Source organism: Marmota monax, unplaced genomic scaffold (genome assembly GCF_021218885.2).
Source record: "Marmota monax isolate L192 unplaced genomic scaffold, Marmota_monax_Labrador192_F-V1.1 WCK01_AAM20220418_F8-fsc00046, whole genome shotgun sequence".
Lineage (NCBI taxonomy): Eukaryota > Metazoa > Chordata > Mammalia > Rodentia > Sciuridae > Marmota > Marmota monax.
The window spans coordinates 12,663,775-12,674,513 of NW_026692486.1; positions in this window are offsets into that span (position 1 = coordinate 12,663,775).

A 10,739-nucleotide genomic window follows, 5' to 3' on the forward strand; every position below is an offset into this window, starting at 1 on the left:
AGTATCAGAGTCATTGGAAAGTCTAATCTTTGTTTATATGGAATGTACTGCTATTATTTTTTTCTTAGCCCTTGACATCCTAGGAATTGCAATCCACCAAAGCAATTCAAGCATTGAGAATAAATGGAGTTCAGTCTACAGTTTCCATTTTGGACTTACTCCTATAAACTTTTACCTAAGATTCCTGGTGAAGATTATGTTCTCTGATCACCCAGAACCAACAGAAGGCTACGAGCAGAAGGGGAGGATTCATGAATGTTAAGGATGACCAATATTCTGGCATAAATGTCACAGTGTGAGATATATAGCTGTATTATTCATATGAAGGTTTGCATGATTAAATAGAGGCATATTGACAAATACGGGATAAGTCAACTTTCTTCATGGATTTCTTGTTATGAAAGTCTTTTATGTTACCTGAATCAAATAAAATAGTCCAAACAGAAACAGGTTGTTTGCTTAATGGTCTGTGAAACTAGGACCAATGATTGCACTTTTAATTTCTGGCACTAAGGCTCTCAAACATTTAATAAAATCATCACATTGCTGAAATTTCTTTTCTTGCCTCTGTACCCTGTTATGGTTCAGAGATTAAATTTCAATAATGCAATCAATAGTGTGATGAGGAGAGTGTGGATTTTTTTTCAGGGATGCATTTCTCGGAGAAATACAGGGAACCATTTTTTTCTGCTAGTATGGGAAAAGGATATAAGCAATGGCAATCCCTTTCAAGTCTCCCTAATCCTACTCAGACTCCTCTACCCTTTAACTCAATACTCTCCAACTCTTATTAATTATTCATTCCTATCTGAGAAAAACTCAAAATATCAAAAATCCAACCACCTTCTATATGCAAACTTTGTTTATCAATTATATTACCCCATTTCTCTCAATAGATACATGAATATATGTACATACATGCACCCAAAGTGTAAAGTTATAGATTTGAGATGAAAATTAAATAAACATTCTTTTAAAGGATCATTAGCTAATAGCTCAAGGCATATTTTCCATTTGAGGTTTATTGCTATGGTGGTGGATGATTAACCCACATTTCAAATCATTTTTCTTGATCTTTAAAAAATTTATTTTAGAGGAAATATTGAAAGATCCAAATAAATCTTCTTTTTTTTTTTGACTTATAAAAAAGTTTATTCTATGAGTTGAAGTGTCAGATCTGTACTTTTCCCGTGTTCACCTGGGCTTGCATTACTGTATTACCTTTCATCATTGTTATTTCTTAGGAAACTTGTGGACCTCTTGTTAGCTCTTAGTCAAAACCTGATAACATAATCCATAATTTGGCATCGCTAGCCACACACAAGCTAGACTATACCATAATATGCTGAAAATAAACAAATAAATTGAAGATGACTTTGTTGATGATTTTGCTGTACAGAATTATTATCCTTTTCCCAAAGATGCATGTCCTTTGAAACTTAGACTGAATAAGAATCTATTTACTGAATCTTAGTAAAGGCTAATTTTATTCTTATTAATAATACAGAATTATTAATTCTTACAGAATACATGCAAGCTGTATTACTTTCTTCTCTACTTCAAACAGATCACCTGGTGGAATAGATCCTGTCTACACACATATGCAAGTTTGGAGGCCATTGTCCTAATTGATAGACTTGAGTTTGGTCTCATGTCTCACCTCTTCTAATTTTTAATAATGTCATTGGGTAATTTAATAATACTCTGAAGATACATGATATACCACCAACCAGACTTTTCTTTTGAGCTAGAGCTCACGTATGTAATTGCTATCAACTGGATACCTCCATATAAAAACCTATTTTTAAAAACTGAATGTTCATTTGGGATTAACTATTCTACTACCAATCCTTTACTCATGCCTTTGAGCCCTTGACCTTCCTTTATTTGTTTGCCACATTTATATCAATAGAGTCTTTCTCTCTAAGCTGCCACCACCGAGCCTGTCTTAGTTCATACTTTGTTTCTATCCTAAGTGATGGAATTTGCCTGTGATTTCCTCCAGTCTTAATATCATCCAACAAATCCTCATACTATTGCTGGATGATCTTTTTAAGAGGCAAAAATTGGGTTACTTTATTTAATAGCTTCATATTAATGGCTCCCATTTGCTCACAAGATAAAAGAATTTTTCTCAAGGAAGAAGACATTCCATGATCTGGCTATTGCCCTTCTCTGCAGTCTTACTTCTTAACCCTCATTTCACACTGTGGACTCAATTTATTCAAAATTATTTGAAAAATCCTAAAGGCGTCATGGTGTTAAATAAATATGTCCATTCTAGGCTTTTCTTCTGCCCAGAAAGCTCTCCAACTTCAACTCATGCTCATCTGGCAAACTCCTACTCCTGAAAGACCCAAACTTTCTAAGGCTTTCTTGCTGTAGGTAGAATTGTCTTTATTCTATACTAGCACATCTATTTCACTCTACTTTAATTGATTTACTTATTTTTCCCCCATTTGATGGTAAGCACCTTTTTTAGAAGGAGTCATTTCTCATTAATGTTTTCACAATCTAGACAAAATATCTTATGTGTAACAAGATGTGTCAGTAACTATGTGTCAAGAACTAGTCTAGGAGCTGAGAATTCATAGATAAAAATCTCTGAGCTCTTACAGCATACAAGTTGCAGTGGGTTTTGTTGATATTATACTCTAATAATGTAACAATACATTATTGTTTATATCACATTGATTTGAGTTAAATTGTGACTGTAGTAAAGACCACTTTGGAGTCATCAATCTGACCATAAACTGAAAATGTACTCTGCCTTCTCACAAAAAACTTGTTGCTTAAATCAGATCTAGAAAAGTTCTTATTCCCTGGCTATGATTTACAAGGCATATATATTTTTCAAAATTACAAAATAGAAAAATTTATAGATAACGAAGTAAATTATCTTTAAAATTTTTTCCAGTGTTGGTAATTGAACCCCAGATAGCACATGCTAGGATAGACCTCTACCACTGAGCTTCACCCTGCCTACAGTGTCTTTTGTGATATTGGTTACTATCTTGCACCCTTCAAGACTCATTTTTCTGATAAATAAGGCCTGAATACAAAGTAGATTCTCAGCAGTGCACATGACTAAATGAGTACTAACCAATTAACAAGGTCAAGAGCCTATAAGATTTTTCTAAACTCTCTTCAAGGAATATAACTCAATAACGAGTTGAATAATCCAGAGCTGATGTCATCTTCAACATACACATTTCCTGTGATGCTCAGTGTTCTACTTCAATCTTCCCAAATCACAGGTCTACAGGCCTGATGCTGTGGCTTCGACAATTTCAAAGCTTTTCCAGATACACTAATGATTGATGACTATGTTCCAGATCCCACACTGTTTTACATGAATTGTCTTGTTGAATCATTATAACAACTCTACGAGCTGGCAATATTACTCTTTCCATTTTATAGATGAGGAAACAGATTTGTAGATGTTTAACAATCTCCCTATTGTCATATTTTAATAAGTACCAGAACAAGAATTTGAATTCACACATTTGACCATGAAATAGCTTCGGTCTAACCTGTGCTTCACTGAAACGCATTCAGGACACTGATACTTAAAGTGAGGTTTGCATGTATACAAAACCACCAAAACTTGTCCGCAAACATACCTGTAATCAACTGGGATGAGGGATGTGCACAAATACACAATAGAGGCTGAAAATGGAAAAAGAAAGAAGTGCTAATTGCGAGCTGATCATGGAAGTCGTCAGTCTTCCACCTCAAAACGTTTCAAGTAAGAATTTGTCATTGGCTCTGGAAGAATGAAGAGAAAATAGTACCACAATAATTATTGTTGACATTGTTTATGGGGAAATAGATAAACAATTTTCTGCCTCTGCTTCATGTCAGTTTTAAATTCATGCTGGTATGTTCAATGTTAAAATGTCCTGGTGTTCAGAAGCAGCAGAGTCGACTGTACGGAAGGGCCAAAAATATATCACTGCTATTTGAGATTAATATATTTAGTATAAACTGGTCTATCAGGTTAGCTGTAGTTACCAAGCATAGCAATGATGAATGAGACTTAGGAAATCATGTTTTGAGGGAATATTGAATTTAGATTTGGTGAGCTTAGGACAGAATTAGAAAAATGGAAATCAGAGTGGATGATTGAGAAGAATGATGATAGGAAGACAGACGATAGAGAGCCAGAAACAAATTCTGCCCACTTCTATCTATATCCAATGGTTGTTTCTATGACATGGCAACTTTCAGACACCTAAAACTAGTCACACCTCAGAAACAAGTTTTTTTTTTTTTTTTTTTTTTTTTTTTTTAAGATGAGCAAGAGGCCTTTGAGTCAGGCCTGTGCTCATTTCTTGCCAAGCTTAACTTACTTGAACCTCTGCTTTCTCTCCCTTTAATGGAAATAATATGTTTCAAAATGACTTTGAGAATTGAAGAGGTAACACATAACAACCCCAAGATAGGTATCAGACATAGTAGATGCTCTGTAAACTTCAGTTCTTTTTCTCTCCAGTGAGAAATCACACAACAAAATGAATACATCGTTTATAGGCAATCAGTTTACACACTCACATACACACATCACTGGTTTAGGAGAAAAAGAGGAAACAGGCACCATTCGCACAAAAAATATCAACATTGTGCTTGGACCCTATTTATTCTTATATGTTTTGCTAAAACTTTAAAGTGATCCTGAAAGAAGGATGTTATTCAACAGTCACAGACTCACAGGAAAGCTTCTTTTAAGAAGCAGTCTGCCAAGGGGCTACTAGGAAATCTCCCTCTCTATCCATTAAGCTGATTCTTATCTCTGGGGAAAGTTGTTTAGAAGAAACTTGAGGTTTTCCTTAGAGTTTAACATGCCTAATCCCAAATGATAAGACTTTTGAAAAGTAAGATCTGAGGCTAACATCTGCTTGAGACTCGAGTTACCCAAGATCAAAGGTTTGCTCTTTGCCAGGGATGCTACCTTCCAGTATAATGTGCGTATTTTTCCCACTTGGGATTCAAGTTTTTCTTCATCTCCTTATCTGTAAGTAATATGGCATTTCAAACAACCCCGATCCATTTCCTTACACTGTGTCTAGCAAGAAAAAGAAAAGCTGGGCATACATATTTATACATTTTAGAGGGGTACCAGGGGTGCTTAACCACTGAAGAACAGCCCTGACTTTTTTATTTTTTATTTTGAGACAGGGTCTCACTAAATTACTTTGGGCCTCATTAAGTTGCTGAGGCTGGCCTCCAACTTATATTGATCCTCCTGCCTCAGTCTCTCAAGTTGCTGAGATTATAAGTATATGCCACCATGCCCATCTCTAATAATTATAATATATGTTAATTTTTATATGGTTTTAAATGGTGCTTCATAATCAGTTAGGATATCTAGACAAAAATTTAAAAAATTACTCAGCCCTCTAAGAAAATATTAAAATATCAAGTACAGAGAGTTTTCTTTTCTTTTCTATTTTCTTTTTTTAATAAATGTGCTGGTCACCATTCTAGCTGTTTTCCATGTATTGACTCAATCCTTCAAAAAGCTGTAAGAAAATTACTATTAGTAATCTCACTATGCAAGTAAGGAATTTTCACACAGAGAGGCTGAATAATTTGCCCAAGTTTAAACCATTAGTAAATGCAAAAGTTGCCCTGGCATTCTGATCTACTTGGCCATATACCACCATTCCTCATGGTACTTAGAATACATTGTACAAAATAAGGCAATTTCTTCCTGGTGTCAACATTTTCCTAGTGCAATGGAATTCTTGTTCTGTTCCACCCATTATTACCCCATCCCTTAAAGATGGGCAGGCAACTTTCTTACAATAGAGAGATATTATTGCAAAATTTACTGCCAGGTTGAGACCTTGCGTGCCACACTAAATTTTTATGACAGTTATAAACACCTAAAAAATCTAAGTCTATCACGGGACTGCTTATAAATCCTAATAATAACTCTCTGACCAAGTAACGTCATAAAAGAATCTATTGGCTCAAGTCAAGTAAGTAAGAACAAAAAGTGTGGATAATTTCTTTAGTTCCATGCTTGGTTCTTCTTCCCTATCTTTGCAAGATATTAAGAGAAGTGGGAGGTGAGAAGAGATGGAGGAGAAAGGAAGCTTCCCATAGGACCCCAGTAGATCTAATTTTCTGAACTCTAGTTTTCTTTTAAGTAAAATGGTATTCAGTACATTGTGAAGTTCTTTGAAATTCCATTTTACTAAATCCGCTCAGGATTTAGGAGGCCAATTTAATAAGTGATTGTAGAATTCCCGCCATCTGAGTGCTGCCCGAGGAGCGATTCCCCTGTTGTGTGTTTCTTTTTTAAGTATTGGAAGGCCTGGGGAAATACTAAACAGAATTACAAAAATGAATTATACAAGATGTGACTTTAAAGTAATGAGACCAATTCTACAGGCCACACCTGAAAATCAATGATATTACCATAATCACACTGCACCTTTAGTCAAAAAGGCACAACACACAATCAATGGGATTAGAGAAGAAAAAAAGGATTCGAAGAATACACTCCAAACTCAGAATTGTGGTTACCTCTGGGACTCAAAGGGACTCTAGTTTATTCTTTAATGTTTTCATTTTTTAAGTGCAGTGTGTTTGTGTGTTTAAAAAAATCATCTGATTTTGATCTAAAAAGCACTTAAACCAATTAAAAACAAAAGATTGGTTGTTCAACTTATTTTTTTTTTCTTCAGGAATATTCAAAGAATGAAATTTTGTGCTTTCAAGAAGTAACTCTCTTTGACTTTGATTCTTAGTGAATACTATATTCTCATATCACTTCCGTTTTGGGGCTGTCATAATTATCATTGCTAAACAGAAACAGAATACCTTCACTAGAAATTGGATCCCTGTTTATTTATTTATTTATTTATTTATTTTTAATGCACTATAGAGCCTTGGCATATTTCTTACCAGAATTCATTCATTAATTTATTTGTTGAGTCTATTTTATTTAACAACTCCATCATTCATTTCATTTGATTTGTGACATTATTACCCATTGGATTGGACTCAATATGGGTTCCACATATGTTTATCAAATATTCAAGAACAAAATTCACTTTCTCTCCTTAGAAAAATCAAAGAGAAAACATTTATTCCTAAACTTGAATTGTCATCATAAGTAAGTGCTCATGAGATGAGAGACGGCAGTTACAACTGCATCTTTAAGCAATTGTGACCTGTCCATTGACACAACTCTTGAAAGAAGTTAGGTGTATATCCTAGAATGCCTAATGTTAAAATATATGTATATATATATTTAACTTAGTAACGAATCAGGAACAAAAGTATTTTGATTTTACCCAGAGGAAAAATATTGGTCAACGAGAAATTGAAATTGAAAACAATACTCTTTCTCGTTTCCTCCCTCCTCCCCAAACAGTTCAGACCTTCTATATCTTTAAAAAGAAAATAGCAGGAGTTTATGTGTTTTTATAGTAAAATACTATTAGCATTCATAATATAGTAAAAACAAATTTTTAAGAAGAGGAAAATGGCAAATTTTGACAAGGTATCAACGTGCTTAGGGCTGAGATACTGAGCATGGCTACTTACACCATGGTGCAGCCTCTCACCAAGTAAGTAAAAGCAGAGAGCAGGAAGAGAAGGAGAATGCCTTTCGCACTTAGTCATCTGTGTAGTGATTCCAGCATGGAAAAATGCTTTTCAGAAACATCATTTGGGAAAATAAACCTGTAGCCTCCTTATTTGGTGCAGGTGGGCATCCATGAATATATTCATATACATAATTATTGGCATGCAATTTAAATGCAATGGATCATGATCACTAACAAGAACTTATCAAGTCTACTGACAGTAAGCATGAAGGGGAAGACAAATCCCTGTGGAAGAACCTGGGATAAGACATTCCTGACTCTTTATCAAATTGTGAAATTAACTGAGAATGCCTAGTAAGACTGCGCCCTGAAGCCAAGTGATATTCATATGAGATCTTTCTGGGTTAAGACTCCAACCAGGGAATTAAGGTATAAATACTAGCTTCAATCCCTCCAGCTGCTTGCTCCCATTTGACCAGAAAGCCCTGCATTAATCTGTTCTTGTAGGGAGAGTATCTGCACATTAGCAAATGAAATATCACGAGAAAATTTACTCCTTAAAAATTCAAATAAGTGCATTTGTAAATATCAATTTTAAGAAACCAAAGAATTTTAATAAAATTAAGAAATTCAATTTTATCATTGATAAAAGTCAAAGGAATAAGAAAGAGTACTGTTATGGTTTGGATGTGAGGTGTCCCCCAAAAGCTCATGTGTGAGACAATGAAAGAAGTGAAATGATTGGGTTCTGAGAGTCTTAACCCAATGAATGATTTAAAATGTGACCGGTATAGAACCTGGCATCAAATTACCTCAATAAATGCCCAATGAATGAGTAAATTAATTCAAAATCTCTGATACAGATTAACTGAGTGGTAACTTGAGGTGGTAGGGTGTGGCTGGAGGAGGTGGGAACTGGGGCATGGCTGTGGGTATATATTTGTACCTGAAGAGTGGAGTCTCTCTCTCTGCCTTCTCATCACTGTGATGTGAGCTACTTCTCTCTGCTACACTCTCCCACCTTGATGTTCAGCCTCACCTCAAGCCCTGAGAAATAGAGCTGGCCTTCTATGGACTAAGACTTCTGAAAGCATGAGCCCTCAAATAAACTCTTCCTCCTCTATAATTGTGCTGGTCGGGTCCTTTAGTCACAACAGTGAAAAAGATGACTAAAACAACAAGTACCCAGACAGTATTGAGATATCTCTAGTCGTTAAACATTTTTGATGTTGCATAAAGCCATTCACCAAAGTCACAATCTCCTGTCTAATATGTGTGAATAAATAGAAAGAATAAAGTCTTTGGAATCAGGTATAAAATCACTTGCAGTTTCACTTATGAGCTGTATGTCTCTGGATGCGTCACGTAACCTCTTTGGGTCTTAATTTCTTCATCTGCAAAATGGAGATAATGGTGGAATATAGAAATAATAAAATGGGATCAATAATTGACACTTTTTTTTCATTCCTATTAGTGACAAAATGAATGCTACTTTTAAAAAGATCTTACCTTCTCCTGAGAGTAAATCATATGAGACACCCACAAGAGCAAAAGACAGAGCATCTATTCAACTTGTGGTGTGTGCCAGGAATTTCATTTTGTGCTTTATATACATTATCTCCTGGAATTGTTGAAGTAATCTTACGAAGTAGGTATTCTTAGCTCTGTTTAAACATGAGGTAGCTGAGACTGAATAAGATTAGGTAACCTTCTTAAAGTCACATAGCTATAGCTGACAAAGTATCATAAAGTGAGGATATCTGGAAAACTGCTTGTTAATTGAGACCTTGTATCTTTCTGAATTCATTTTTTTTAATCAGGAGATTGTGTCAGGTGTAATGTCTGTGATCATAAAATTATAGCTCTCACTAAAGTTGTCTCTGCCAAGCTTTGCAAAGAGCTACATACAAATATGGCTTAGTGGCTTTGTGACAATGTCCAGAAATCTCAGTAATGCAGAGCTTGGAATTTCATCCTCAATGTTCCATAGATCTTCTCTGTAAGGGAAAGGTTTATTTTATTTTTTTCATCATGGCAAAAAAAGAAGAACTTGCATTTTCAAGGTCCAAAATAGATCTTCTATCTCCTGTATTTCTTTCAATTTGCCTGGGGTGACAGTTGATCAAGTATTCTGTACTACATCAAAACTGTTTGTGGAAATGCCCCCCAAAACTGTAAATTTCAGCACAGGTAGTCTCATTGTCTTCAGAGTAAAATGGCTAATAAAGTCACAAGGATATCAGGGCTGATTTGTATCTTTGGTCCCCCCAACTTAAAAAAATCGCAGAGATACACACATGCACATACACTTAGTCACAAAAGAGCTTCTGGATGTGCCAGATCACTGGACTATTTGTATTTCCAAAGGATTGAAGAGATTTATTTGAAAAGACTAATCTTAGAATTGTTGAGATGATTGCAAAATGATATACAGTGTGCAATCATTTTGGCACTCACTGGATGTTTGAGAACTCTTGAAAGAATGAGTCATCATAAAATGTGCCCGGTATAGCACCTGGCATCAAATTACCTTAATAAATGCCCAATGAATGAGTAAATTAATTCAAAAGCTAAATATATTACAAAGCTTTTCCCCTTTAAGACATGCAAAAATAATTCCTTGATTAAGGTGGCCAGATGAATCATATTAATACATGCTTTCAAGATGAACAAGTTTGTTCTCACTTAAGTAATTCTAGAAGAATTTATCCTAAATACTCCTGCACAGAACTTTCAAAAGTATATGAAAACCACAAAGAAGAAAGCGTGCACACTACTACCATGTATTTAAAAATGTCTTAATCTAAGCAAGGATTGCTATCTCATGTTTCATAGCAGAAAAGTAAAAAAATATGGAATATTCATTTACTAATGAGCAAAATTAAGTTATTCAGAGAGCTACACTTTCTTTAGCAGTAATAGGAAGAGTAACAACAGCATTTTTTTTCATTCTGATGGCCTCTTATTTAACATAACCCTCCCATAGAAAATTCCAGATACTTAGGAAGTTAGTAAGTTAGAATTGCCAGATATTTTGGAAAGTCACTTAACCATTTCATTCACGCTATCATCTTTGTTACATTTGAAGTCTTTCATTGCCTTCAAAATAAAGTAAAAATTTCATAGCATAGCATTCAAGACCCTTGGACAATCATGACTTTGCTTTCCTCAAATATC